This window comes from Protomyctophum parallelum (assembly GCF_964188405.1).
Source record: "Protomyctophum parallelum genome assembly, chromosome: 21".
Classification (NCBI taxonomy): domain Eukaryota; kingdom Metazoa; phylum Chordata; class Actinopteri; order Myctophiformes; family Myctophidae; genus Protomyctophum; species Protomyctophum parallelum.
The window spans coordinates 4247440-4254240 of NC_139713.1; positions in this window are offsets into that span (position 1 = coordinate 4247440).

Consider the following 6801-nt stretch of genomic DNA (forward strand, 5'->3'; position numbering starts at 1 on the left):
TTCTGTTTTGTTAGGCGACCTTGAGTGACCTGAAAGGCGCCATATAAATAAAATGTATTATTCATCTAATTTAATTTTAATCTAATTTAATTTTAATCTAATTTAATCTAATTTAATTTGAATCTAATTGAATTTTAATCTAATCTAATTTAATTTAATTTAATTTAATTTAATTTTAATCTAATTTAATTTAATTTTAATCTAATTTAATTTTAATCTAATTTAATTTTAATCTAATTCAATTTTAATCTAATTTAATCTAATTTAATTTGAATCTAATTTAATTTTAATCTAATTTAATTTTAATCTAATTTAATTTAATTTTAATCTAATTTAATTTAATTTTAATCTAATTTAATTTAATTTTAATCTAATCTAATTTAATTTTAATCTAATTAAATTTTAATCTAATTTAATTTTAATTTAATTTAATTTTAATCTAATTTAATTTTAATCTAATTTAATCTAATTTAATTTAATTTAATTTTAATCTAATTTTAATCTAATTTTAATCTAATTTAATTTTAATTTAATTTAATTTAATTTAATTTAATTTAATTTTAATCTAATTTAATCTAATTTAATTTTAATCTATTTTAATTTAAATCTAATTTTAATTTAAGCGAGAGCGAGAGAGAGAGAGCGAGAGAGCTAGAGCGAGAGAGCGAGAGCGAGAGAGAGCGAGAGAGCGAGAGCGACCCCAGCTCGTTTGTCCACCATGGGGGGTAGAGCTTTCAGCCGCTCTGCCCCTCGCCTCTGGAACAGCCTTCCCCCCGACATTCGTAACATGGACTCACTCCCCACCTTCAAATCCCACCTCAAAACTCACCTTTTCAGACAAGCCTACTCCCACCTTGAGTAGAAGTCTGCTGCAGGCCTTTGTGTTTTTTAAACTTGCTGTATTTTAAACTTGCTTTATTGTATTGTATTTATTTTCTGTTTTGTTAGGCGACCTTGAGTGACCTTTGCCATCGCTTTTTTGGCCATCGCTTTTTTGGCCATCGCTTTTTTTGGCCATCGCTTTTTTTGCCATCGCTTTTTTTGCCATCGCTTTTTTTGCCATCGCTTTTTTTGGCCATCGCTTTTTTCCATCGCTTTTTTGGCCATCGCTTTTTTTGCCATCGCTTTTTTCGCCATCGCTTTTTTGGCCATCGCTTTTTTGGCCATCGCTTTTTTGGCCATCGCTTTTTTGGCCATCGCTTTTTTCGCCAGCGCTTTTTTCGCCAGCGCTTTTTTTGCCATCGCTTTTTTCCGCTTTTTTCCATCGCTTTTTTCGCCATCGCTTTTTTCGCCATCGCTTTTTTGGCCATCGCTTTTTTCGCCATCGCTTTTTTTGCCATCGCTTTTTTTGCCATCGCTTTTTTCGCCATCGCTTTTTTTCGCCATCGCTTTTTTCGCCATCGCTTTTTTCGCCATCGCTTTTTTTGGCCATCGCTTTTTTCGCCATCGCTTTTTTCGCCATCGCTTTTTTCGCCATCGCTTTTTTTCGCCATCGCTTTTTTCGCCATCGCTTTTTTCCGCTTTTTTCCATCGCTTTTTTCCATCGCTTTTTTGGCCATCGCTTTTTTCGCCATCGCTTTTTTTGGCCATCGCTTTTTTGGCCACCGCTTTTTTCCATCGCTTTTTTCGCCATCGCTTTTTTTGCCATCGCTTTTTTGGCCATCGCTTTTTTTGGCCATCGCTTTTTTGGCCACCGCTTTTCTCCATCGCTTTTTTCGCCATCGCTTTTTTTGCCATCGCTTTTTTCCATCGCTTTTTTGGCCATCGCTTTTTTCGCCATCGCTTTTTTGGCCATCGCTTTTTTGGCCATCGCTTTTTTCGCCATCGCTTTTTTCGCCATCGCTTTTTTCGCCATCGCTTTTTTCGCCATCGCTTTTTTCGGCCATCGCTTTTTTTGCCATCGCTTTTTTCGCCATCGCTTTTTTCCGCTTTTTTCCATCGCTTTTTTCGCCATCGCTTTTTTCGCCATCGCTTTTTTCGCCATCGCTTTTTTGGCCATCGCTTTTTTTGGCCATCGCTTTTTTCGCCATCGCTTTTTTCGCCATCGCTTTTTTCGCCATCGCTTTTTTTGCCATCGCTTTTTTCGCCATCGCTTTTTTCGCCATCGCTTTTTTTGGCCATCGCTTTTTTGGCCATCGCTTTTTTGGCCATCGCTTTTTTGGCCATCGCTTTTTTGGCCATCGCTTTTTTTGGCCATCGCTTTTTTCGCCATCGCTTTTTTCGCCATCGCTTTTTTTGGCCATCGCTTTTTTCGCCATCGCTTTTTTCGCCATCGCTTTTTTCGCCATCGCTTTTTTTGGCCATCGCTTTTTTGGCCATCGCTTTTTTGGCCATCGCTTTTTTCGCCATCGCTTTTTTCCGCTTTTTTCCATCGCTTTTTTTGGCCATCGCTTTTTTGGCCATCGCTTTTTTCGCCATCGCTTTTTTCGCCATCGCTTTTTTTGCCATCGCTTTTTTCGCCATCGCTTTTTTCGCCATCGCTTTTTTTGGCCATCGCTTTTTTGGCCATCGCTTTTTTGGCCATCGCTTTTTTTGCCATCGCTTTTTTCCGCTTTTTTCCATCGCTTTTTTGGCCATCGCTTTTTTTGTCATCGCTTTTTTAGCCATCGCTTTTTTCGCCATCGCTTTTTTCGCCATCGCTTTTTTCGCCATCGCTTTTTTCGCCATCGCTTTTTTCGGCCATCGCTTTTTTTGCCATCGCTTTTTTCGCCATCGCTTTTTTCCGCTTTTTTCCATCGCTTTTTTCGCCATCGCTTTTTTGGCCATCGCTTTTTTGGCCATCACTTTTTTGGCCATCGCTTTTTTTGGCCATCGCTTTTTTGGCCATCGCTTTTTTCGCCATCGCTTTTTTCGCCATCGCTTTTTTTGCCATCGCTTTTTTCGCCATCGCTTTTTTGGCCATCGCTTTTTTGGCCATCGCTTTTTTGGCCATCGCTTTTTTGGCCATCGCTTTTTTTGGCCATCGCTTTTTTCGCCATCGCTTTTTTCGCCATCGCTTTTTTTGGCCATCGCTTTTTTCGATAAAAAACGTCTAAAAATAGACGTCTAAAACACGTCTATTTTTAGACGTTTTTATCCCATTTTTAGACGCTCGTCTAATAGCCCATACTGTACGGCATACTATAGCACACCGTTTTTCATCATTTTTGAGGATTTGAAAAAAAAAAAAAAAAGATGGGTTATAGCCCATCGTTTTTAGATTTTTTAGATTTTTTTCAAATCCTCAAGAATGATGAAAAACGGCTTGCTATACTTTTTACGTTTTACGTTTTACGTTTTTACGTTTTACGTTTTACTTTTTACGTTTTACTTTTTCAGTTTTTCAGTTTTTACGTTTTACGTTTTACATTTTACGTTTTTTACGTTTTACGTTTTTATGTTTTTATGTTTTTATGTTTTTACGTTTTTACGTTTTTACGTTTTCACGTTTTACGTTTTTACCTTTTACCTTTTCAGTTTTCAGTTTTTACGTTTTACGTCTTACGTTTTAACTTTTTACGTTTTACGTTTTTACGTTTTACGTTTTACGTTTTTACGTTTTACATTTTCCGGCACCAGTTTGCTGCTGGCTGGGAGCTCCTGGTGTCTTTGGCAGTTGTCCTGCGAGTCTCATTCTCCTGGCTGCTCACCCTGAATAACGAAATAACCTGTCAAACACAACACAAAAACTAAGGCACTGGTGTCGTGCTTCTGGTTTACCGGAACGGGGTGCAACTCCCTGCAGTGCCCTACTCAATGTGTTGTATTTACATGGTTCATTGGTCCATGGTCTCAGAGGTCATCGCTATAGTCTTAATCATTGTTGAGGATTTAAAAAAGGTGAAAATCGAGGAAAAGCTATAATATGCCGTACGGTATAGGCTATAGTCCATGGTCAAAAATGATGAAAAACAATACTCCGCAATTCCTCCGCAACACTCCGCAATTCCTCCGCAATACTCCGAAAATTTCAAAAAACATGGGTTATAGCCCATCGTTTTTTGAAATTTTGAAAAAAAAATTAACCTTCCTCCACAACACTCCGCAATTCCTCCGCAACATAGCAGAAGAATGGATTACAAGAGCAATCATTTTTCATCATTTTTGAACATGGGCTATAGCCCCTACCGTAGGGCATACTATAGCACGCCGTTTTTCATCATTTTTGAGGATTTTAAAAAAATTCAAAATTTCAAAAAACATGGGTTATAGCCCATCGTTTTTTGAAATTTTGAAAAAAATAATTAACCTCGTTTTTCATCATTTTTGAACATGGGCTATAGCCCCTACCGTACGGCATACTATAGCACGCCGTTTTTCATCATTTTTGAGGATTTGAAAAAAATTCAAAATTTCAAAAAACATGGGTTATAGCCCATCGTTTTTTTAAATTTTGAAAAAAATAATTAACCTCGTTTTTCATCATTTTTGAACATGGGCTATAGCCCCTACCGTACGGCATACTATAGCACGCCGTTTTTCATCATTTTTGAGGATTTGAAAAAATTTCAAAATTTCAAAAAACATGGGTTATAGCCCATCGTTTTTTGAAATTTTGATTTTTTTTTTAACCTCGTTTTTCATCATTTTTGAACATGGGCTATAACCCCTACCGTACGGCATACTATAGCACGCCGTTTTTCATCATTTTTGAGGATTTGAAAACATTTCAAAATTTCAAAAAACATGGGTTATAGCCCATCGTTTTTTGAAAATTTGGAAAAAAAGATTAACCTCGTTTTTCATCATTTTTGAACATGGGCTATAGCCCCTACCGTACGGCATACTATAGCACGCCGTTTTTCATCATTTTTGAGGATTTGAAAAAAATTCAAAATTTCAAAAAACATGGGTTATAGCCCATCGTTTTTTTAAATTTTGAAAAAAATAATTAACCTCGTTTTTCATCATTTTTGAACATGGGCTATAGCCCCTACCGTACGGCATACTATAGCACGCCGTTTTTCATCATTTTTGAGGATTTAAAATTTTTTAAAAATTTCAAAAAACATGGGTTATAGCCCATCGTTTTTTGAAATTTTGAAAAAAAAATTAACCTCGTTTTTCATCATTTTTGAACATGGGCTATAGCCCCTACCGTACGGCATACTATAGCACGCCGTTTTTCATCATTTTTGAGGATTTGAAAAAAATTCAAAATTTCACAAAACATGGGTTATAGCCGATCGTTTTTTGAAATTTTGATTTTTTTTTTAACCTCGTTTTTCATCATTTTTGAACATGGGCTATAGCCCCTACCGTACGGCATACTATAGCACGCCGTTTTTCATCATTTTTGAGGATTTGAAAAAAATTCAAAATTTCAAAAAACATGGGTTATAGCCCATCGTTTTTTGAAATTTTGGAAAAAAAATTAACCTCGTTTTTCATCATTTTTGAACATGGGCTATAGCCCCTACCGTACGGCATACTATAGCACGCCGTTTTTCATTATTTTTGAGGATTTGAAAAAAATTCAAAATTTCAAAAAACATGGGTTATAGCCGATCGTTTTTTGAAAAATTGAAAAAAAAAATTAACCTCGTTTTTCATCATTTTTGAACATGGGCTATAGCCCCTACCGTACGGCATACTATAGCACGCCGTTTTTCATCATTTTTGAGGATTTGAAAAAAATTCAAAATTTCAAAAAACATGGGTTATAGCCCATCGTTTTTTGAAATTTTGAAAAAAAAAATGAACCTCGTTTTTCATCATTTTTGAACATGGGCTATAGCCCCTACCGTACGGCATACTATAGCACGCCGTTTTTCATCATTTTTGAGGATTTGAAAAAATTTCAAAATTTCAAAAAACTTGGGTTATATCCCATCGTTTTTTGAAATTTTGAAAAAAAAAATAACCTCGTTTTTCATCATTTTTGAACATGGGCTATAGCCCCTACCGTACGGCATACTATAGCACGCCGTTTTTCATCATTTTTGAGGATTTGAAAAAAATTCAAAATTTCAAAAAACATGGGTTATAGCCCATCGTTTTTTGAAATTTTGAAAAAAAATGTAACCTCGTTTTTCATCATTTTTGAACATGGGCTATAGCCCCTACCGTACGGCATACTATAGCACGCCGTTTTTCATCATTTTTGAGGATTTGAAAAAAATTCAAAATTTCAAAAAACATGGGTTATAGCCCATCGTTTTTTGAAATTTTGAAAAAAAATGTAACCTCGTTTTTCATCATTTTTGAACATGGGCTATAGCCCCTACCGTACGGCATACTATAGCACGCCGTTTTTCATCATTTTTGAGGATTTGAAAAAATTTCAAAATTTCAAAAAACATGGGTTATAGCCCATCGTTTTTTGAAATTTTGAAAAAAAAATTAACCTCGTTTTTCATCATTTTTGAACATGGGCTATAGCCCCTACCGTACGGCATACTATAGCACGCCGTTTTTCATCATTTTTGAGGATTTGAAAAAATTTAAAAAATTCAAAAAACATGGGTTATAGCCCATCGTTTTTTGAAATTTTGAAAAAAAAAAATAACCTCGTTTTTCATCATTTTTGAACATGGGCTATAGCCCCTACCGTACGGCATACTATAGCACGCCGTTTTTCATCATTTTTGAGGATTTGAAAAAATTTCAAAATTTCAAAAAACATGGGTTATAGCCCATCGTTTTTTGAAATTTTGAAAAAAACAATTTAACCTCGTTTTTCATCATTTTTGAACATGGGCTATAGCCCCTACCGTACGGCATACTATAGCACGCCGTTTTTCATCATTTTTGAGGATTTGAAAAAATTTCAAAATTTCAAAAAACATGGGTTATAGCCCATCGTTTTTTGAAATTTTGAAA